General features: G+C 38.5%; 1 protein-coding gene across 4 annotated transcripts in view; it reads right to left on the bottom strand.

The window, feature by feature from the left end:
* Window positions 1-23,722, bottom strand: part of CNTNAP5 (contactin associated protein family member 5) — an 800,511-nt gene that overhangs the window by 753,942 nt on the left and 22,847 nt on the right. Inside the window, exon 1 of one of the 4 annotated variants that reach the window (XM_081051148.1) lies at window positions 17,258-17,291. The exons of the other annotated variants lie outside the window; for them this stretch is intronic. The gene's annotated coding sequence lies outside the window, so the exon portion shown is untranslated. Of the gene's footprint in view, window positions 1-17,257; window positions 17,292-23,722 lie in introns of those variants that run through there. 4 annotated transcript variants of the gene reach the window in all.

Genomic DNA, 23,722 nt, shown 5'->3' with positions numbered 1-23,722 from the left:
CATAAAAAAGACCTCACCAAATTTTTTAAAAAAATGAAATCAAATAGTATATGTTCTCTGATCACAGTGGAATAAAACTAACTGCCAATAACAGAAAGACACAGGAAAATCTTCAAACAACACACTGCAAATTAAACAACACACTTCTAAATAATCCATTGAGTCAAAGAGGAAGTTTTCAAGACAATCAAAAATACGCTGAATTGAATGAAAGTGGAAATACAACATATTTGTGGCATATGGCTAAAGTAGTGAGTGGTAAGAGGGAAAGTTACAAGACTAACTGCATGCATTAGAAAAGAGTTATATCAATAACATAAGCTCTAACCTCAAGAATTTAGAGAAAGAAGAGCAAAGAGAGAAGAGCAAGAAAAATAAAACAATAAAGAGCATGAATCAATGAAATTGGAAAAAAAAGAGAAAATCAATGAAGCAAAGAGCTGTTTCTCTGAAACGATCAATAAAATGGACAAAACTCAAGCATAACTGACAAAAGAAAGAGAAGAACCAATATCAGGAATGAAACATGGGATATCTTTACAGACATCATAAACATAATAATGGAATTTAAAAAGAAAACCCAATTTCATAAATTTGAAATGTTTATGAAATGGTCAATTTCTTTTTAAAAAATCACAACTCAACAAATATGAAATGCATAATTTGGACAGTCCTATAAACTACTAAGGAGTTTGACTTCATAATTTTTCAAACTCCCCCAAAGAAGAAATCTACAAACCCAGATAGTTTCACTGGGGAGTTCTACCAAAGAATCAGCATCAATTCTAAACAATCTCTTCTGAAAAGTACAGGGGAAGCAAATCACCTCAATTTACATGAATTACGTGTGTGTGTGTGTGTGTGTGTGTGTGTGTGTGTGTGTGTGTGTGTGCTGTATCTATATATACAGAATATATGACTTCTGCAATTACAAGAGGTGCTCAAAGTGGTTACCATCAGCATCCAGACACTTCTGATTACAGCAAACTACCACTTGAGCATAGATGACATCTTTTAAAATGTGTATACATTTTTTGACACCCCCAGTATTTAAAACTTTCAAAACTCAACAGTAAGTAAACAATCCAATTACAGTTGGGCAAAAGATATAAATATAGAGAAATTTCACTAAACAAGTTATTCTATATGGCAAATATGGACATGGAAGATGTTTCATACCATAAGGCAGTAGGGAAATGAAGATTTAATCAATGAGATATCACTATGACACTATCAGAATATCTAAAATTAAAAAATAGTGACAATACCAAATGCTGCCAAGGATGAGGAGGAACTGGATCATTCATACATTGCTGGCAGGAATGTAAAATGGTATAGTCTTCTGGAATACAAGTTGGTAGGATTTTGAAAAAGTTAACATGTCACTTTCATGTGGCCCAGAAATTGCTGTTTTGGGAATTTATCTCAGAGCAAAGAAAAATTATGTTCACACAAATACATGAACATCAATTTCATGTCATCTTTATTTGTAATAGCCAAAAACTGAAATTAACATAATTCTTATTTGACAGGTGAATGGTTCAGTAAACTGTGGTACATCCATGTAATGGAAAACTGCTAAGAAATAAAAAGAAAAAGAGTCTTGATACGTACGACAACCTGGATGAATCTCCAGAGAATTATGCTAAGTGATAAAAGCCAATCCCAAAATATTGCATACTGTATGATTCCATTTATATAACATTATTGGTATCACAAAAATCATAGACATGGAGACCATTTTAACAGTTGAAAGAAGTTAAGGAGTGATTGAGGTTAGGAGGGAACTGACTACCAAAGGGCATTAGGGGTGATCTTTTGGTGATAGAAAATGTCTGTGTTTTGATGTATTCATATCATTGTCCTAGTTGTGATGTTGTACTATTGTTTTGCAAGATGCTACCAGTGGAGGAACCTGGTAAAAGTTATATAGGATCTCCCTTTATTATTTCTTGCAATTGCATGTGAATTTATAATTATATCAAAATAAAAAGTTTAATTAAAGTGGGGGATGGGTGGGACACTTGGGAAATCCAAAATGTCAGGTGGGACATATCCTCCTTGGGAAAAACTGCATTTGATATTTCACCCAATGTCCTCATTTAGAGTCACACTCTCACTATCCAATCCCCTGATCAAAGAAACAAAAATAATTTTAATTCACCCTAAGAATTCCCCATTCTACAGTTGATTCATTTATACTTTCCAAAAGAAAGGCTCTTCTGTTTGTGGCTCAGGAAAAAAAGCTATAGTGGAATGCTTACATTTTCTGGAGACAGGTCATAAATTATCACCTTAGAGAAACTGCCACATTTTAAAACCTACTTTGACAAACCTGAGAGCATCTAAAAGAAGGTTGCCAGGATGGAGAGCAGTCAGGAAATAATTTCACCTGAGGGGTAGTTAAGGAAGTTATAAAAATTTAGCCTGGGGAAGGGAAATGTTAGCAGGAACATGTATTTGAAGGGCTGTTAGGTGAGACAAATGGGATCTTAGTTCCTCTTACTCATAAGGAGCGTTTTTCTAAAAGGTGGATCATATAGATGATTTTACACAGTGTTAAGAAAAACTGATGGTTACTAGATGGGAGTGGGGTGGGGATGGGGAAGAAGGTAAAGGGATTAGAAAACACAAAGTAGTAGTCAAAATATAGTCAATATAGGAGATGTGAAATACAGAATGGGGAGTATTATTGATTATGTAAAGATCATCTTGGGTACCAGATGGGCCCCGGACTTATCAGGGGGCTTACTTCATAGACTGTGTAGATGTGTGACCACTGAACTATACACCTGAAGCTGACATAGAATAATACCGAAAGTCAACTATATATGTGTGTGTGTGTGTGTGTGTGTGTGTGTATAGATAGATAGATAGATAGATAGAGAGAGATATATAGATAGATATAGATATGTATATAGTCATGGAATATAAAGTACAGCATATACTTTATAGTCAATGGCATTGTAACAGCTATATGACATCAGAGGGTTAGTGGACTGGGAGGGGGTTTATCACTTTGTGAGGGGTGTAAATGTCTATTACATTCAGGTGTACATTGGTACACCTGAAACTAAAATAAATGAATAAATAAAATTTAAAAATCAGGAAAAAATAAATAATACATTCCATGTTAATTGTTATTTTCTCATTGAAAGGTATATTAGAAAAAAAATTAGTACATTTAGTAATACCAAAAATTCATTTATAATAGCATACACACAATCTGTTTAAAAAATACCTAATTCTTAGAAGACAGTTTTAAAAAGAAAACTATAAATAAATAAGAGTATAGGTGGCTCATGACTCTGATAATTTTGAAGGTTATTTATGAATGAAGCTGTAAGTTTTCACTAGAGACAAATGCCTATTTAACTAGAAGCCCTCAGTTAGATCTAACAAAAGGCATCCAAGATGCTGGAAAAAGGGTTCTTATCACAGCTGACATTCTGAAAAAAGTGATCTCTTAGATCTTTCCTGACATTCTCAAATCCTTAGGTCCATGATTTTCTGAAGTTAGCTTGGAGGAGTGGTGGAAATCAACTTATTGTATAATGGTTGCAGATTTACAAAAAAAAATGATCACAATAGCATGATTTCAAACCAAGAAAGAGCAATCAGCAAATTCTTGATCAGGTATTCTCAAAATGGGTTATCTTTGGATCCACTGTTACTTTCGAAAAATACTTTTTACAAAATGGCTTTGGGGCGTTCTCGGAGTTTCTTAGATAATTGGTCCAATGTTATATGTTTTTCAAGATTAGTTTGATGTGCACTATATTCAGAAATCTCTAGATAGAAAAACAGAACATACTCACACTCAGTGTTTTAAGATCAGGAATCCCAATTATAGTGTTTTTCTGAACTAGAAAGTGTGATAATTCTGTTTTAGTTCATAGCATTTTGAGTCATTTCTTTAGACTTCAAGACTGATTATGGCATAGACCATAACATACAAATCATTTATCTTCCAGAATACTGGACAAAATGCATATTTTTGAATAAAATGTAGCTTACTAATATAAAATGTTTATAGTAATTAACCTAAGGAATTCATGATTTAAATTAATAAATATTGTGTATATAGAGCAACAATATTTGGTAGTGAAGAGCAGTGGGAAAGAATATAATGAAAATTGCAGGAAATTTTAATTTAAATTCAATCCCATTAATACATCTTTCCAACACTTGAAAATGTTGATTTTCATCCCCTTTGTTCCATATCGAACATAGAATACACATAAACTTTATACTTCATGGATCGGTTATACATTTGCAGTAGTGATAAGTTAACATTTACTACGTAATCTTAATGTGCCAGATATTGTTCACAACATTCTATATGCAGTCATCCATTTATTCTTCTCTGCAGCCCTTGCGGTCAGTAACACTTACTGATAGGACGACCAAAGCATATGCGGTAGAACTGAGATTTGGCCCCAAGTGTTTTCAACATGATTGAGCATCTACAGGTAAGTGACTTTCAAAGTTTCTTATCCAGAAGCAGTCATGTGAAACAAGCTCTTTATGGATAACATGCGCGAGCGCACATGCGCGTGAACACACACACACACACATACACAGACATGCGTGCATTATGGGAACAGTTTTTTAAATGATAGGAGCCACGTACTTTTGATATTTTTCTCACCACTTTATTTTTAAAATTCTAAACTGATTTCACAACCCACCGATATACTTCAATACACTGTTAGAAATAAAATATACAAGTACAGTATCTTTGCAAAGTGGGAAAATAAGGATTGCAAAAACGGGGAAAAAAAAACACATGCAGCCTCCAAGTCAAAGTACTGAGGTTACAGGAGATTTAGAGTTTGGTGCGTGGTGCACAGGCCACCATGGCATGCCTCAGCAGCCACAGAGAGCAGAGTGCCTGCTGCTTCCATACAAGCCAAACGGCTTGTTCATTTTGGAGGTGGTGTGGTGTGACGGGTAGAACACATGTGTTCGAACCAAGAAAAAAGAGTTTGAAGACTGGATCTGCCAATAGGATCCAAATGTTCTCGGGCAGTAATAATAATCTTCCAGAGATCAAATGTTTTTGTCTGTTGTACTAGAAAAATATAGCAAAGATTATTGCTGCCGAAAAATCACATACTTTTGTCCTATTTATGATTTCACCCACAATTGCAGTGGACAGTTTTGTCTTTATCTAAGCTCAGATTCACACTGATGGAGTCCCATTTCTAGGTCCAAACCCTGTGTCTTTTCCAGAGCTTTTGGGATCTCCTTGATTCAAAAACACATGTTCAAAGGAATTAATGCCCAAGAAGCATCTCCAACCAGTGAGTACATCCTCAACCTCCTCTACTTGTAGCAGACAGTTTGGAAACTGTTCTCTTCTCTTCTGGGAGATCCTACAGAGTTAAATCCCCGGTGCCTGCACAAGCTACCAGACTGTCGCCCCTCACAGTGACATTCCCTCTTTCTCTGAATCACTCTCCCACTCCTTACTTATACTTTCTACGATCACCTCACAAAGAACCTACCCAATTCCTTGTCTCAATCTCTGCCATCAGAGTAACACAAATTATAAGAAACATAAGTGATTTAATGGTGGTTCTGAGGATTAAGGTAGCAGAAGTAGATTCTCTCTTTAGTGGAATGCCTAGTACATAAGAGATGATCAAAAATTGTAAATTGTTCCCAGTTGAAGACTCAATCGCAGTACTAAACCAGTCCCTTAGAGGATAAAAACCAATGTGTTTGGGCCAAAAATTAATTTGAAATTTAGAACTAACATCATAGAGCTAATAAGCAGGGCGATAGAACTTCGAACCTAGGCCACACCATAGATATCTGAAACTTAGCATGTTTTTATAGAATTTAACCCAGAATTTTTTTTCTAGAAGTTTGTCTGAAGGGTATAATTAAGGATGTGTACAAATGACATTGTCATGCCTATAGACAATAAACTATTACAAACACAAAAAAAATATGTTTACAGATGTAGAAAGATGTTCACAACATATTGAATAAAAACAATAGGCTGCATTTCAATATGTATGCCATGATTCTGTTTGTAAACATATTGTCTACAGGAATAAATGTACATCTAATTACAAGAAACTAAGATTCAATGGCTATATGCTATGATTGGAAGAGTAGTTGCTCTTTCAAAGGTAGAATTCTAGGTTTCATTTGGCATTTTATTTACGCTTTCTCTATATTTGATAATATTGTATTGTTGACATCAACATACATTGCTTGAGTTAACTCAACAAACAATACATCTGACTCTGTCACCATTGTTCTTTCAACCTCAGCAAATGAAATCTTGACGAACATTTTGTGAAGAATTGGAGAACCATGTGCAAATGACCTCACTGTGTTCTGTGGTGCTTACAGCCTGAAGGAATAGCTCCCAGTTTGAATCCTTTTACAGCACTGTCAATCCCGAGTCCCCAAAGTTAATTCATATCAGGTGGTATCATAAGCCAGAGAGAATTTGGCCTGACGCTACCTACTTTCTGTAAAGCTGATATTGGAGACTTAAATCTCGTTTACCCATCTGTGTAATGAGAGAGAAAGGATGAAGAAGACCAGTTTAAACCCAAAGCACCATGACACTGAGAGAACACCAAACACATATGTAAAGCTCAAAGACTAAGGAGGAGGACTGCAAGGTCTGACTCTGGATGAAGTTCCGGGTTCCTGTAGTAACTATTTGTAGGGACCAGCGTCTGTCAACCTATCCTTGCCCATGTGTTTCGTTCATCAGACATTGTTATGGCGCCACCTGTGCATAGGGAATTCTCCAGCGAGATCTCCTGATGATTTATAACAACACAAACGTCAGGAAACTGGAGCAGCATTGTGAACTTGGGAGATGGTTAGGAGGACAGTTTAACCTCTTCCCAAGCAAAGTTTACAATTCTGATTGAAATTCTCTGATGACACCTCTCACACTGAAGGGAATATATTGAGACTCATTTGGGAGCATGCTACACCCAAGATGCAGTTAATAAAGTGGTCTGTGGACTTGCTCACAATAATGATTGGGTCATAGACATCAGGGAATACTATACAAGACTTCTACATTAATAAATAAATGAGTGAAAAAATCTTTGCATATAATTATCCATGTCACTGTGCCCCACTCTTCAAAGTGTGAATAATAAGGGTTGACTTTGGACTGACCCCTGTATGTTCCAGCCATTTTACATGTACAAGCTTTCAATCCTGAGTGACACTATAATGAGGATGTGAGTTTTTCTTTATTTTGTAGAAGACATCGCTGATGTTCTGTAATGTTCAGCCTTTCCCTGGGTTACAGAGATGGCAGATGATGGAGCTAGCTACCACAGGTAGATCTATGGGTTTCATACCTAGGACTGTTTCTGTTATAGTATTATGCTGGCTACCATGCTAGCACTGCCTTTGTTGGACAATCAATAATTTATTTCTAAACAGTCATCTTTTTAAATTTGTTATTACTTCTGGAAAATGATAATGAAAGCAGAGAAGACAGTGGTCAAACTGGCATTTTGAAAGAAGGAAAGGCTTGCTATCTCAACAGAAGAGATAGCCTCATTCCTTTCAGTCTTCTCAACAAGTTTGAAATAACTTGAACCTTCCAGCCCCAAATATTCAGGCTTACAAGTATTTCATCTCTTGCTAGAGAATGAGGGTTGCTGTATTTTCCTAAAATGTAAAAATGCAAAGAAACTACCTGGGAAGAAAGACAGTTGCATAATAGCCCTCTTCTGCTAGCAGAAATGAATGAGAGAAAACTTCAAATGCACAAAGAAGGTGTTTGTGGAAAAAAACAAGGGCAGAAGGGGCATTGAGAGAGGGTCCAATGTACCCCATTAAAGGAGGAAAATATAGGGCTAGCTTGAAATTCTCAACCAAGTAGACATAATCAGGGGATTGAGGATACAAGAAAAAGCATCAAATGTGAACGTTTTCACACATGCTCTCTAGTTTCTCCAAAGTCTTCCTCATAGTCTCAAGAAAATTGAGAAGCTGGAGGCTGTGCTATTAACAGAGGATAGGGTCCTTTCTGGACCAGAGATGCTGCAGTATGAACTATCCTCCCTAAGAAGTAGAGCTGACCGAAATCAGCAACCAGAGTTTATCTAATTGTTAAGAGACTTGTGGGTATAAGATTCAGGCTGAGTTCAAAGAATATGAAGTTTAAGCTCTGGTATCTGGAATGAAGCTGCCTGAGTTTTAATTCTGCATTCACCAACTAATACCTTGGGTAAATCATTTAATCTCATTTAGTCTCAATTGTATCTTTCATAAAATGGACAAAATAATTGTCCCTACTTTAAAATACAGGCAGTTTTTTTTCACTTTTCACATTTCCGATATGCACACATGCTACTTACCACAGTTTAGATAAGTAACAAAGTTCTCCAACATCATGGTTCAAATTTCAGTTGCTATGGTGCATTAACTGTAATTGCACAAAGCACAGACTGGGCTGCCTGCTTTTCAGTCACAAGCAATCACACACGTAATAGACGAGCTTCATAGTCAGTGCCGATCTCTCCAAGCCCGTTGGTGCTCGGTCACTGGTGATTGGTGATCGGTCACTTGTGATTGGTGATCGGACCAATTGTGTTCCTCAATTTATGCACAGACAACATAGTGTGTAGTGGGGTTGCTCCCTTGTTCTGATTGATACAAATGTGGCCTTTTACAAAAGTGAGTAATTGAAAGAGGGAACTGGGCAACGAAGATGAAATTGCAGTGAGGATGTGAAGTGTTAACCCTGAAAATGAAATTCAAATTGAATGCAGATGGAGTTACAGAACACACAGCTGACCTTGGGAATGTTGCCAGTGCTGCCCTTCAAGAGACTAGATATAAACAGAGGGACGTAGTAAAGGCAAACTTATCAACATAAAGGAGAAAATGGATTGTGACCAATAAGGTGAAGATGTCCCAGAGGTAGTGACAATGACAAAAAATCTCCACATTTGGGGGACCCTCAGAGATACTTCATGACATTGAAACTGCAAAAGATAAAATGTGAGAACCTGAGCTAAACTGAGAAAGGAAGTATCACGATTCACCAAGTCTTAGAAAACCCGATTGACTGCTCCGTGATGTAAGCCAAACAATGAGAAGGCCAGCAATGCTCAAACTATTCTTGGTAAGTTTTCTGCAAAGAAATAAAACTCTTTAGTTCTCGGTGTTTCTAATATTTCAAATTTAAAGTGTACTAAATAAATATTAGTTTTACTATTTTTTCATATCCCTATACATTTAACACCAACCATAATTTAATTACAACCATAAGGAGGTTTGTAATGTTTGAAAGTAATTTTTTTTAAAAGTCACGGAACAATTGTACTTTTCCCTATTGATTATTAAGTCTGCTTTGCAGTTTCAGACAGCAGACACAAAGGGAGAGAACTGCCTGCATTGCTGGGAAGATTAAATGACATAAACTATGTAACTAAGGGCTAGCACAATGCTTTGCCCATAGTAAATGAGAATTAAGAATAAAAAGAGTAATACTACAATAACAGCAATACTTAAAATTGCACAAATAATAATGATGACAATAAATTATTATAATTGATAGATTTGATGCCAGCATAATTGTTGGAGACACAAGACAAAAGATAATGGGACTTATAGATCCTGCTTTACCCATTTTCCCACTCTTCATTCTCTACTCAGCATATCGATCATTGGCTGGTGAACCCTGTTTTAAAACCTCAGGGATCCCAGGCTGACAAAAAAGGGGACACAGGGACAGAACTGGAAGATGTTCTGCATGCCATCTTGTGTGTCTACACTGTTCTCTCTGTGCAGCAGACCTCTCCTCAACCTTCCTCTTGTTCTCACTGGATTCTTTTTGTCTTGTTTTTAATTTCTCTCACTGTCTCCACTTCTCCACCACAGAACTGTTTTCTATGTCTAGGCTATACCCCCTACATTTATTTATAAATAAAAATAAACGTAAGGTTTTTGTTTCAAATGATGATATTGAACAATATTGAGTGGTTGAGGCTTTTAAATCAATCCAATTATAGGAAAATAATAACCCTCATTTCAACAAACACCGAATCTTTTCAAGAAAAGGGTTTTGAACAACAGTATCTAACCCTCCTACACACTCTTCTCACCCTTAATAATTTTTTTCTAAAAATAACACAATCTGTGATTAAAAGTTGTAGCTGAATTTATGTGCGATTAGTTATGAGCCAAAAAACACCCTCCTCCGCAAAGGAAAAAAGCTATCTACCTCTTCATTTCTGGAGTTTATAAATTTATTTTATATAGCCGAAAAAGAAGGGTCTTTGCAGATTACGTTAATGATCTTGAGAGGGAGAGATTATCCCAGAATATCTGGATGGGATCTAAACGCGACCACATTTATCCTTATAAGAGGAGGCAGAGGGAGATGTGACTCAGAAGAGGAAGAGGCAGTGTGACTTCCAGGCAGAGACTAAGGGGATGTGGCCACAGGCAGGAATGACGGCAGCCATCTGGAGCTGAAGAGGCCAGGAACACATTCCCCTTGGTCCTCCAGCCAGAGTTTGCCCTCCAGACACCACATTTGGGGCCCAGTTATAATTATTTCAGAATTCTGGACTCCAAAACTGTGAGAAAATACATTTCTGTTGTTTTAAGAAATCAAGTTTGTAGTAATTTGTAACAGCAGCCATAGGAAACAAATATATTATCTTCCTAGATTTTGCACATTATCCCAAGTATCTTTTTTGTTTACAGGGTTAATTCAAATCTACAAACATTTACTGAATACCTACCAAGTACAAGGCATCTGGAATACAGATTTGAGTAAGACGAGGCTCTTGTTTGATTGATGTTTGTGGTCTAAACACACAGGTGAACAGACAGTTGCAACACAGTGTAATCCTTCAAATTCTGGAACTTGGTTACAAACAGTAGCTTATTTCCATAGTGGAGTACTCTTTGGCCGTTTAAAAGGAGGTTGTAAACAAATGCACTGACATAGAAATGTGTTCACATATATTGATATGTTAAAAAGACCGCACCACTATGTCATTTTGAGAGTGCATAAAAAAAGGTTCAGGAAGCGTATGTTCCAAGGCATGAGTCACACTTTTCCACAGCTAGTGGGTTCATAGTGTTTATTGACATTTTCTTTCTTTTTGCTTTGTGTTCTCCAATGTCCTGATGTTTAATAGTGAGGAAACAATAAAAGTAGTTTGTATTCAAAATTATCTGGATTCAGAGTCAGTTAGAAGCAATGTTGGGATTAAAAAGTGACACTGAGGACAGATCTAAGAACACTGACCATGTGACATGCCTCTTCAAAGCTTCGAAGCACATTAATAAAATTATACTGTCTCCTAATGACAGGTGACTTGGCCACCTAGGAGAGTATATGCCATATTTATTCAATGCTCAGATGCCATAGATCATGAACTTAAGAAGAGTTTTCAGAGAGAAAAAAAGACTCATGACTAGATTAATTATGCATATCCTAATCTCAAAATATTACAATGAAATAGTCTATCTTAGATTTCAGATAATGTAATTATTTTGAAAAAGTAAACTGGGCTATGCTCTGCTCAAGGCTAAAGTGAAATCATTTGGAATAAACAGAATGATTTAGAGGTTTAATGTGCGTGGCTGTTGTCCATAACTGTCTTCAGAAAGTAAGGAAAGAAAAGAAATGCTGTGTCTCTCATGCTGCACCCCCCTTCCAACCATCCCCCATCCCGAAGCCCCACCCTCACTGCCCCTTCCCTCCTCCTCACCTTCCCCACTTCTGCTTCACAGATGCTGTCACAACAATATCCAGGGTCTCTAAGTGGAGAGTTTAGAATCTCAGCACTGAGGCAGCTACAGGGAGACATTCCTCTGACTCCCAATGAATGCTTTGATATTCTACCTCGAGAGCATAGCCACTTACTGTTAATAGCTTCAGAAAGTATTTCTCAATTTGAAACCAAAATCAGACTGTGAACACATCGTCCTTTTTTAGCTTTATAAAGCAGAAGGACTTTAAGCTGATAAACCTCCAGATGGAGACTAACATTAGTATCAATACTGTGAACTAAATTGGATTTTTTACTTTTGATTATGAATCTTCTAGTTTGTGGATTATAGCTCAACCGTGTTAAACTGAGAACACCAACCATGAGAGGAAGTGTCTATTGCTCAGTACTGGAATTCCTATTTCTGTTCGGTTGCTACAACCATGCTCCCCATGTTCTAAATTTGGATGCTTTGTGCTATTATAATGGCATACTTCATCTTCCCAGGCGTTATAGTTGCTGTTATGCATAGAGAGGCTGCATTTATGTGATTCTTTAAAACAATTAATGTCAGTTCCACTTTCAAGATGTGGAAACAGACCCTCAGGAGATTTAGACACTAGGCCAAAGTGAGGGAGATTGAACCCTGCCCAGCTGGTTTCTGACGCCAACTCTTTGTGACGCACTGATGTCTCCACTGACACTCTGGCTCACCTGAGACTGTGGACAGATCTCCTGGTCTTTGTACCCACATAATTAGGTTGAATAATCACTTCTGCAGCATAGAGGGACCAGGCTGTACAAATTAGAGTGGAATTCACCACAAAGAATGGCTCTGAGTTAGGGACCTCTCCAGTGTTTAATGTGAGCATTCTTTTGAATGCTGGTCATTTGTTCAATCTTAGGACAAAGCACTGAGTAATTAATTGATATTGTTTTGCTTGAATTTTAACGACTTTTACTTATCATCTGTGTCTGTGCCATAACCTGGCTGTTGTGTGAAGGATTGTCTTCCTGATTATCCATGGCCTCATATGATCCATCACCTCAATAAATATGGAGTACCCACTCGAGGTGGGCACTAGGGATTAAAACAGTGAACAAGACAGACTAAAACCTGCAAGGAATGAACAAACAACTATTCTAGAATGAGAAAAAGAAGTAAAGAAGGATTATTGGAGTGTCTAGCAGAAAGAAGCAATCTAAACTAGGGTCAGAAAAGAACATTCACAAGAAGTGACATCATAGTCAAAACCAGAAGGGTGACAGAAGTCAGACTGCCATGAGTGAATAGCACTCCCACCGATGTAAAAAGCATGCACGCGGGCCAAATGGCGCAGAAATACATGCATGCCTTCGGAGGATTTCAGGGACACTCAGAAAGGCCGAGGCCAAGGCTGGTCACCACAGAGTGGAGGAACAGTGAATACTGATTTGGGATAGGTAGACAGAAATCCAATTATTGACATCTTTATAAGCAATTTTAAGGAGTTTTGACATTACCAAAAAATAATGAGCTACCACTGGATTTTTTTTTTTTAAAGACATGAAGTAAAATCATACTGGCATGGTAGAGAATAAAAAAGGAGTGAAAAGTGCACGGATGCAGAAGACCAGTGAGAAGCCTGCAGTAGAGATCTTGGTTTACAAAAATGGCAGCTTGGACTGGGTTGATGTCATCAGAAATGGAACAAAGCATGTGGGACATCTGAAGTTCATAGGATTGACGAGATTTGTTACTCACTTCCTTTACATAATGCTTTTCCTGCATTTTCGTATCGTATCCATCAGATATTTTTATTTACTGAGCACACTCTCTGTTGGCATTCACAGGCTCTTGTCTTTGAGGAACTTGCCATCTTGTTGAAAGACTAGAGTCACACATCTGTTGAATAATTTTACAGTGATGTCAGACAGAAGATAGTCAAGGCTGACAAAAAAAAAAAAAAAAAAAGCTAGAGAAATGAGAATAATGGTTTCTCAAATTCTTAATGGATCTGTGAGAAAAAGACCTGCTTCTTGCCATGACAGAAAACGAGGTCTGACAATTAGGTTCGTGAACACATCCTAGAAAAAGTGCTACATACCTCGTTGCTGAATATCAATATGGTCACCTTTGAAGTCCTCCCTTTGGGAAGCTATAAACCGACGCCAGTGCCTAGTCCACCCTTCAGAGCAATTTCAGAACTCTTTTTCTGGAATGGCCATCAGAGCTGTCGTCCTATTACCCTTGATGTTCTGAATGACATCAAAATGTCTTCCTTTCAATATTTCCTTTATCTTCGGGTAAAGAAAGAAGTCATTGAGGACCAGATCAGGTGAGTAGGGAGGGTGTTCCAATACAGTTATTTGTTTACTGGCTAAAAACTCCCTCCCAGACAGTGCCGTGTGAGCTGGTGTATTGTCGTGATGCGAGAGCCATGAATTGTTGGCGGAAAGTTCAGGTTGTCTAATTTTTTCATGCAGACTTTTCAGCACTTCCAAATAGTAAACTTGGTTCACTGTTTGTCCAGTTGGTACAAATTCATAATGAATAATCCCTCTGATAGCAAAAAAAGTTTAGCCACATCATTCCAACAAGTTGGCGAACTTAATAGTCAGACCTTGTAGACAGGACTTAGATTTACTGAGTGCCTAATACGTGCCAGGTATCACAACAGCACTCCGGGTTATTTTTTCTTCAACCACCACTGCCCAAAGTTACTTTCATCACCCCTCGTTTTCCAGAAGGAAACCCTAAGGATCAGGAATGATCCTCTGTGCACGCACATAGCTAACTGCTGACAGAGCTACGACCCAACCTTGCTAGTCTGACTTAAAAGACTCTGCCCTTTCCAGTGTAGCACATGACTTCCCTTTGGGGAGGAAAAACAAAAGTAAAATTTTCTCAGGAAATTCATATGATGAGAGGCTTTTTGGTTATTTTACTATTTGCTCAGAATTATGTGATGCATATATGTCATTTCAATAAACGGGGACTCCATTTTATAGTTAGAGCTTCAGAATATAAACGAACAAATCTAATGAGTCCATTAGATTTTGAAAATTTTAATAACACTGCTAAGGGGAACTTTAGTGCTTAAGATAAGAGTAAAGAATAAATATAATAAATGAAAAATGCACTAGTGTTATTGAAAGTACATTTCATTTCTATTACTTATAAACAAGGAACAATACATACATTAGTAGCTAACATTTCAATAACATTTTTGGCAACAGTATTGTTGATAATAATTTTATTTCTATAAGACAAAAAAAACCTGCAAGATAAGAAATAATTCCACCATTAGAGTAGGTGGGACAATAATTTACCTTACAGAATACCAGGAGGACAGGTACAAGGCCAATTAAATATTCCTGACAGATTGGATCAGCAGGAAGCAGCTGGCAATAGCACTTACTTCGATGAATAGGACTGGACAGGAGGATGAAAACCTTCCATACAAGGTTACTACTTGAATTTCAGAAGTCACTAACAGACAAAATTTAGCCCATAAGAGTGGTAGGAAACAGTCAGCAGACACAGAGATTTAAAAAGAAAGAATACTTCAATTAACAAAGGTGTTTTTTGTTTGTTTGTTTGTTTGTTTGTTTGTTTTTTATAATAGCACCTAATAACTCCATGAATCATATTTAAGTACTAGGATGTTTCTACATTGGTGAGGAAGACTGACAAATAAACTATTGAAGACAGTAAGCCATGTGCAACACCTTTGACTTTGAGATAGGACAGGGAGGAATGAGATATTGACCTACTGATGCTCTGGGATTTATGGAAGCACAGGAGATAGACATGTTTTGGATTAAATGACTGGTACATTAAGAGCCACTGGGAAGCCCTACTAAGGGAAAGATGATTGATGTGAGCTAGTCTTAGAGTGATAGAAAAGTGTAGTTGGTGAGCCAGCAGTGGGAGGAGTTGGACCTCAGGCAAAGACACAGTAGCATGAAGTCTATGTGGCAAACATGTAAGTCATATGGCAGGATGGTTGAGGGGAGGTTAGAGAGCCGGTCAGAAATAGATTATGCAAAGTTTTACTGAACATTCTACGAAATTAAGTCTTTATTCTGGAGTTAGATGTTCCCAAATTTTAGTGTGCAGAAGCATCACCCAGCCAGGAGATTCTGATTCAAGGAGCCTGAGTTAAAGTCTAGGAATCAGCATGTTAAATAGTCTTTCCAGGCTATTTTACTACTGGTGCTTCTGGGATTTCCGGTACTTCTAGTGAAGGTCACAATCCTACAAGATACTATTGTGCAAGAACTGCTAAAATATTTTAACTGGGAGAGTTGGCCATGTATGTCCATTTATACATTGGCTTGGAAGCTCAAAAAATAGAGGTATATTGACTCCTCCATGGATTATTGCCATCATCCAGGTAAGAAGTGATGTGTGCATGAATTGAGGCTGCACTTATTAATTTATTAGATGTAGGGGACAAGAAAGAGAAAAGAATCAAAGAGGACTCCTAAATACTGGGGCTGCTGTGCAGTGAGAGCATCTGTGGGCTTGATTGGGGAAAGAGATGAGTTCAGAATGGGTTTCTTTGGCCTTTGCTCCTTTCAGATTGTGATGTCAGTTCATTTAACTGGAAGAGCTCCTGGAAGAGTTCAGGAAATCAGTATTGGACACGGGGCTTTAATCATTATCAAGCTATTAGTGTTAGCTAAGTCGTAGTCTGGTTGACTAAAAAACACAAAAGAGCAAAGGAAGCAAAGCCAACATGAACTTTGGAGAACATAGCATTTGATAAAATATAGAAATTTGTTGAGCGAGAAAGAGATAACCAGAAACAGGAGGAAAACAAGGAGAGAAGTTTCACTGAAGACAAAAGTAAAGTGAATTCTGAGAGTCCTGCCTATAGTGTAAAAGTACTGTTGGGCTGTCAGATTCATAAAGTTTCAGTGTGCCCAATATTCTACCTACCACTCCATGTGTGTTATCATTTTGCATTCTCATCCTGACTACATGGCAGGGAAGTTACTGTAATTTTACAGAAAGAGCTGCTGAGACACAAAAGAGATTTGTTAATTGCCTAAGTTTACATGGGTAGTGATTGGAGAAGCTCAATTTCAACCCCACTTCTGCCCAGCCTGGAAGCTCGTGCCCCTTCCAGGAAGCCTGTGTCCCCTCCTCTATCACATGCTGCCTTCCTAGAAACTTGAATGAAAGGGAACTCATATCCAGTAAGTGCAGGGGTAAATAACAGGTGATAGATTAGAGTCACTGCACGTCAACGATTCTTTCTAAAACTTTGTCTCTGAAAACAACGAAAAGTAACATGAGATGAAGTGTGAAACTGAGAAAGAAAGAAAAAAGCATGTTTCAATTTAAAGGGGAGTCAGCAGAGACGGAGAAGATGAAGACACAGGAGAAACAGGCTTAGGGTGTTATTTTTACAGTCACAGGGGAAGCCGAATTCATAGCCATGGCAATGGACATGGGAATGGCAAAGCAAAATGAATCAAGTATAGTAATAAGTGTGTTCTAAGATGGTGAAGGAAAGAATTCAGGCATGTCTTACCAGATAGATGGCTTCTGTTTTTCTACTTTCTTGATGACTCAGGAGATAGTAGCTGAAAATAATGGGGTCTGGTTGTTAATAAATAAATAAATAAATAAATAAATAAATAAATAAATAAATAAATAAATAGGGGCTTAAATGAAATGAAAATGGGAATAACCCCTTAGAGGACATGGAATGGTGGGTGACCAAGGCCATGTAGAAACATGGCCAGTCAGTTTAAATGGGGACCAGGGGCTTGGAATGTGCTCAATTTTGATTGTCAGGTAACTCTCAGAAACTTATGGGAAAACCTCATGCCCACTTTAGACAACTTCTGTGTCCCACCAGAATGGTCACACACCACTGGTTAGGAATAGCTGCATTAGAACATTCTGGGGATGATTCATGAATGATGTGAGGATTGAGGTGAACTGTGAAAGTTGACCATAATGTGAACTGCTGGAGCAGAGGGAGAAAGACCATTCCAAGAGGAACGAGCAACCGGAAACATGGAAAAGCATTATCTGAAGTCTGTAAATTAACATGGAAGTAAGTGTTGAAGGAGATGAAGAGGAGGAGAGGGATATTATTGAGGCGTATTAGAAAGTGAAGTTAGATGAGTATCAGTCTCTGGAAAGTTCTGAAAAGTTGAACTTCATCCTTTGCGAAGGGTTTTCAAAGCAGAAAACCACCATTGACTTTACTAAGCTTCCTACTTTAGACTTATAGATGCTCACTTTCAGCTATTTCACGATGTCAGGAGAAGGGGAATGATATTTGATTGGCTCAGTCTCTGTGTTAGAAGGAGACTTTACATTCACTACGTCTAATCATCACATGGGTAGAGCTCATGCTCATTTTGGCCAAGGTCATGCAGGTGGGAAGCACAGGGTTCCAACTTCACTCTCCCAACTATTTGATTCCAGTCCATAAATTCTTGTAGGTATATAATTAGTGGGAATGTGTCAACATACACTTTCGAATGAGAGCCCCTCTGTGTACAACAAGAGGTCTTCTCTGTCCTGATGGCAGGAATGATTTTTTGGAAATCAAGGGATAAGTTGTGGGGCTGTTGCAAAGAGAAACAGAAAACTCAAGCATTTTTCAGCAAGGGCCAAGGAAGGCAGGCAGTTTCACTAAGGAACAAAAGGAAAGGGCTTGAACGCTGTGTGTCACGTATTTTCCACACTCCAGGGAGCAATAGGAAGCGGAGCTACCAAAGAGCCGGCAGCCATATTCGGCTACAGTGAATGTGGGATTTGAGCAACAATAATCCCCAAGGAACTTAAATTCCCCTCCTTCCTCATGCTTTCTGACCCTTTCTTTTTCCAAGTCTTGTCTCCAGCAACTGTAAGCCGGGCTACCGGAGGTGGGTAATGGCATTGAAAGTTTCTCTAAGTGGGAAGGTCATGTTGGCCCTTACTCCCTTTCAAGCATGACCGAGGTTCACCTTTGTCAGGGGCAGGAGAACAGGATCCTGGGAGCCCAAGAACCCTACTGCATTAGTTATAATATGCTCTTTAATGTTTTTAACATTACTTAATATTTTTCCCCATCACATTTCTAGGAAAACCAAAAGCATTTTCCCACTGCCCAAATGCCCCAATGTATAGCTTAAAAAGAAAACCAACCCAAACATCTGGACAAAAAGCCAAGAGCACATATTTTTTCAGGAGATAGCAAAGGGCATGAGTCTATTCTTAAGCTCAATGAAGCGTTTCTTTGGCCCTCTGCTTTGCTTCTTCGGTGGTGTCTAGGCTAGTTGAAGTATCTATATCTGTATCTGTGACCATACTATATAATCTATATTGGTCTCTAATGCCAGTATGAAGTTATTCCTCATCCAGTAAATCACTTTGACATTTCCCCTGGCCTCCAGGTTGTTTGATCCTAGCTCTTTATTATGGGTTCCACAATTTGGAAAAACTCACATTTTCCAACATCTTCATGATACAGGATAGGCTAAGAAACAACTCATTGTATCAGATGTTTGTTATATTTTCTAAGGAAGATTTTAGGATGAGTCAAGACATGCTGTGATGGGCCTTCAGTTTATTCCCCTCAAAATTTATTTCCTGGTAATGCTATATTAGGATGTGAGAAATTACATAGCAGAGTAACATAAGCAATCTTTAAAATATAATAAAAATGGCTTCCTCAAAATCATAATAGCCACCATTTATTGTGCCTGACCTGTACCAGGTGTTCATGTAAATCATGCCACTTAACCCTCAAATTAACACTACGGCATAGGTTATTACAATGCTTTTTCAGTTGAGGAAATAGAGACTCAGAAAGTTTAATAGCTTGTTGAGCATGTAAGTAGCAAGGCCAAAATTTCAATCAAAACCCAATGCTCTGTCCATTATTCTACACCAGGCCTCCTGTGTCTTATGCTCTTTGCTACCGCGAAGTGGAGACTGTCCTGACAGTTGATGGTGATCAATTGATTGGACTTGAAAAGTATGCACAAGCATTTAGTTTATATAAAAGGAGAAGCAGGGCCAAGAGAGAGGAGGACTGCGTACAGAGATTGCCTGGATCATGCACTTCTTGTTTGACAGATGGCTGAATCCGGTGGTCTCTGGTTCTGCTTTGTCTTGGCCAAATTTGTACAGTGAATTTTGTTTTTTGACTTATCAGTATGAAGGTCTATTCTTGTGTGCATCTCAACACGACCATGACAGCTACCTCAATTATGCCCCATTCTCAAACATTTATTGGGCATTTGCTGATGAATAAGAAATGAGGACAAACAGATGGTTCAGAATAATGTGGTTGGTTCAGTCAAGGTATGCAGAGAAAAGTACAGGCACACCACACAGAGACATTTAGCCCAGACTGGGGTGGAGGGGAGAGAGTCAGGGAGACTTTCTAGAGGTCATCTGAAGTCATTCTTGAAGGATAACTAGAAGTCCACCAGGAAAGGAAGGATTGATGCTGGGCTAAGCAGAGGAAAATGCATGAATAAAAGAAGGCACCAAAAAAATGAAAAAGTGAGGCGTGAGCAGAGACCTGCCAAGAGTTCAGAACAATTAGAACATTAAATGCAAGGTTAATTGCAGAGCTGGGAAGGAGAGCCGAGTTGTGAGCGGTCAGCAAGAACCAGGACAATAAGGGTCTTAGAACTGCATGAAGGGAAGTGACATAGACAGTCATGCAGTTTACATAGATCATTCTGAATTAAAGTGTGAGCTGTAGTGAAAGAGGTAGAAAATGTAAGCTCGTGCGATAAGCCAATGACCTCCATACTCTCAAGAAAGCACAAGGATTAGTAATAATGACCCGAATGGAAACTGGAATGGAAATCTATGTAAACACAAAGTTCTACACGGCACAATGCATGCATTCATTTTCACTTCCTCTCTGTTATGAATACTGGGACCATGAGCTGACAGAGAATAGCAGACTCTCCAAGCTGCATGATGCTTTCATCTCTTGTGGTATGCCTGCTTAACTCTCCTCTGAGGATTCCCCTGCTGTTGCATGACTTCCTTACGTCCGGTTTTACTTATCACTTGCAAATGAAGGCTGATCTTTCTGTACATACTGACACAAAGTAAAAGCTTCAAACAGATTAACTCAGTAATTTCTACTTTTAATCAGACTAAGTTTAAGGGCCATACCATCATCTTAGTTTGCTATGCAAAGCGTGACCTGCAGACCACACTGTAGACCAGATCAGGCCAGGATCCTCTGTCACCAGTCCAGGATAAGACAGGTACCGGGCTTCAGAGGGCACCCTGACAAAACTAAAGAAATCTGGCTACATACTTTTTTGGGGAATACACTAGTAAAATTTTGGCTTCTATTTTCTATATTTTTGTTACGTCTTCATTTCCCTTTTCTAGTAGTTCATTTTGTTGTGCTTTACAAAGGTGTTAGTCTGAGATGGTTGGGGCCAACGAGAAAAGAGTAGGAGGGACTGGTTCTTCTTCACAAATAGTTTGAAAAACCTTCTTCTGCTTTGTGTGGTAAAAGAATGCCATAAAAAAATAAAAGAAAGCAAAACACCCTTAGCATTTCTGAGTAATGACTACGTGCCAGACAGGTAAATTAGATGCCTCACTTGACCTTTACGAAAGCTCTGTGACATGAACATTATTATAGCCACTTTGCAAATGAAAAACCAGAGCTGGGAGCATTTGTTTAAATTATGTGGGTTGGAATTCAACCTCAAATCTATGTAATACCTAAATCAATATTCTTTTTAATACCCCTGCTCCCCTGTTACAAAGCATATAATTTATTGCTCAAATTAGGCTTAGCTTCTTCACAAGATGGAAGTTCATTAAGATTGGGGTCCATATCACAAACCATTTTAAATTGCTATAATTCACAGCACAACACTACGGGCAACATTGTTTTTCAATATATTCTGGATAATCGGTACTACCCCTAAATTACCCTCGCTAGTAACACTCTGCCAGAGGTAAGAGGTAGTACCAAGCCCTCAAGATGACCAAGTGAAGGCCCTCCCATATGCTGGCCAGGGCTTCTCCTAGAGAGGGTCTTCGCATCCGATCTTCATCCAGAAACAATTAAACTTCAGACACCTCTATGTGTCCAATGAGACATTTTGTGTTTATTGATGAGAACGGTGTCTGTGTGTGTTTTCAGAAGAGACAAGACATGGAAAAAAAAAAACTAGGTTTCTGTCATTGTTAAGGCCTCAAATTATTGTAGATGTACACAGAGGATGGGATATCATCACCAGGAAACACATCGTCTCTTGTCATTGCGTCTGTTCCTATGGCACCTCAGCTGTCTGTAATGTTAGATCCACTGAACAATTGGGCATACTTCTCTTTTAGGTGTGAACCACAGACATTTAACATGCTATAGTCCGGGGGAACTTTCCACCCGACTAAGTCAGCCCTGTTGATGTTCTCCCGGTACCTATTTCATTCAGAAATAACGCACTTTGAAGAAAGCTTGTGTTTCTGAGCTGGTTTCCACTATAAATTTTATTTTAGTGCCCTGAGCAGAGTATGCCAAGTGTAATCAAAGCTGCAGTGTGTGAGACTGATATTTCAGAGAAATTGAAATTCAGTCGGAAGTATTCTTCATCAAAGCACAGAGCTATGCCTTGAAATCTGAGTAGAACTAGGGGCTTAATGCTGCTCAAACTCCTGCCAGGATGTCACAGGCCCTGTGTCAGGCAAAAGAGCAGCTCACACAGGTGGGAACAGGTGGAAGGAAACCAGATGTCAGAGGACAGCCACAGAAAATCCAGAAGCATAGTGACTTACTGTTGTAACCTCAACCCACCTTCCTTTCTAAGATCTTGCCTACAAAGTCTAGTTATTTCTTTATGCTTAACAATCTCAGTTGTATTAAGAATACCTATCAAAGCAAGGTAATGTAGCATGGTGGTAAGCCCACAGACCCTCAGCCAGGAATACCTACCACTGAGTGGGGTAGGGAGCACTACTTTAGGTTATAATGGGAAAGGTAGCTCCTTGAACCTAGGGGGTTAATATTATTATCATCATCTTACAGATGAGGAAACTGAGGCTCAGGGACGTCCAGCTTAATGAGTTTAACAGAGCCTGTATTGAAACTCAGATTGAACTCATCTCTAAGCTGGTATTTATGATGATGATGATGATGATGATGATGATGATGATTATGTCTTCTTTTAACAGGAAGTAAAGCAGGACTAACAATTTTATTCTGATTTGAAAAATACAGGTCTGTACATTGAAATGTGAAAGTTATACACCAAACTTTTGACTATTCAGGTTGGAAGTAAACACCAGAGTCACTCCTTGGGAGAACATTAGCTCTAAGACCTACACAAGAACTCCCACCACCTCTGCATGTCTCTTGAGATGCACATAAAGCACCTTATCTGAGTAAGGAGCCTAGAGTTTATACCTTTAATAGCTGCGTCTTTAACTAGACTTGAATGTACCAGGCACCCGGGAGAAAACTAGAGAGCAGTGAGGCCAAGGGCAAAGCCATGAGGCACGGAAGGCTCCAGAGTAACAGGCTTAATAAAATCCAGTTGAGCTTCACCATTTCTGCTTGACTGGGTTCAGGCACCAGAGTTAGGGACCGATATCCCTTCTATGACTGAATGTCAACGTAATGATACACAAGATACAGATCATATGAAGAAATGTGGCATGGGGACAGTCATACGCAGTCAGATAGATCTAAGTCAAGGCCAAGCCTTTTATGAACCACTGACGAACCTTGGGTTTCTTCACCTGACCCAGCTGCATTTTCTCCTTTGTCAAATGAGGATTATAGTGTCAACCTGACCTGAAGAGCGAGGGCCCTCCAGCCAGACTGCCTGGGCTGACATTTCCACTCAAGTGACTTGATACTTGTATGACTGTTTTCTTATCTGTAAACTAGGGTTCGACATAAAATAACCATGCAGTGTTATTATGAAGATTAAATATGCTAATGGATAAAAATAATAGAATTGTTTCTGGTCTTGTAATAAGTGTCTCGTAAATGTGAAGCCTTCCT

Source organism: Rhinolophus hipposideros (assembly GCF_964194185.1).
Source record: "Rhinolophus hipposideros genome assembly, chromosome: 6".
In the NCBI taxonomy this organism is placed as follows: Eukaryota; Metazoa; Chordata; class Mammalia; order Chiroptera; family Rhinolophidae; genus Rhinolophus; species Rhinolophus hipposideros.
Note: the sequence above shows the minus strand (reverse complement) of the source record. Positions and strands in the feature narration are given on the sequence as shown.